The sequence below is a fragment of the Pinus tabuliformis genome, chromosome 9 (assembly GCF_031772625.1).
Source record: "Pinus tabuliformis cultivar Carrire ecotype Pingquan chromosome 9, CPIR1, whole genome shotgun sequence".
NCBI classification, from domain to species: domain Eukaryota; kingdom Viridiplantae; phylum Streptophyta; class Pinopsida; order Pinales; family Pinaceae; genus Pinus; species Pinus tabuliformis.
In genome coordinates this window covers 322,918,109-322,919,585 of record NC_142307.1, presented here as the reverse complement: position 1 = coordinate 322,919,585, position 1,477 = coordinate 322,918,109, and positions in this window count along the sequence as shown.

Here is a 1,477-nt window from a genome sequence, read left to right as displayed (position 1 = left end):
GCAAATATCTGACCATCTAATCTATCTCTCTCCCGCTTTGAAATTAATGGGAAATGGTGACCTAAATTAACTTAGAACACCATGCTAAAAAAATAAAATGATGATACCAATTGTTTTATGATGAAGCATGATTACGTACAACACTCCTGCAAAATATACATTAGAACCAATAAAATATGATGCTCATACTTGTGGTTGCTATATACGATGTGACATCATGCCAACCATGCTAACAATGACCTTCATCTTGTTGAACATGCTCCTCCTGAACATCTACTAGGGCTATCAATAACTGTTCATGGTTTTTGTACACAAATTCGTTTCTACTCAACAACTCTTCTTGGGCCCATGCCCCCTTGCCATACGAAAGAGACAACACAACTAGACAAATGATTCCACAAAACCCATGAATAACGATAACAAGAAAGAATGGGGCTTATAATGATACTACATGGATTGATCAATGAAATATAGGGCTACATTAACGCATACACAAGTCCATACATGGATGAAATAAATACTCTCTTCAATCCATTCATGAAACAAATGACTGAAACCAAAGGCTATTCATTGAAAATATAGTTTACAACACCAATTGTTGTTTACACCAAATGGGAATATATGATCTAGGTGGATACTGGTGACGATTTGTGTATTCCACTTGGACCCCAACATTGTTTTCAATCAGTTTCCTCTCTTTCAACACGATTTATTATTTTAGAATTTTTCTAATTTTGGCATTTTTCGGGTCTTAAACTTCTAGTACCCTTTTGAGGCCTTAAACAATGTTTTTTGTAGATATGGGAAAAAATGAGTATTTGAATCACATTTATAGTTGAAAGTTGTTTTCCTTGGATAGACCTTTCTAATGAGCTATTGTGTGCATCAAGCAAATGTCATATGCCAAAGTTACGACCCTAGGAAGTTTCCATTCCGAGTAACCCCATCAAGGCCCATACCTTTTGGCACTTCATCTCCTAGGGTTAAGGTTTTGGATGTTTAGCATTTCAAAATGTTTCTTCATGATACAAAGGAATTTGAGCCTCATTATAGTAAAATTTAGAAGGCATGTAGCCGTCACATCTCCTCTCAGAAGTTTGTTTTCATTCCACATGTAAACAATTTTCAGCACTTGTTATTTATTAATTGAAGTTCTATTTCATTTTATATCTATGTTTTTGTTTAGATTGATATTTCATTTCGTTCCTTCAAAAATATGGATCAGTGGTATCATAGTGGTATGTTGTTTCTATGTTTTTTTGTGCATGTCTCGAACAAGGTCAAGAATAAGGAGTTAGGATTGGAACTGGTTGAACCGTTGTAATACCAGTAACCAACCCTGACATCTTCCTATGACATAAGAAAATGAAGAAGAGGGAGCATGAGATCCTTTCAAACTGTTGCTCTAAGAAGCCCTATAGAAACAAAGGAATAAGATGATGGATAAATTTTCCCATGACCTTTGGTGGATGTCGAT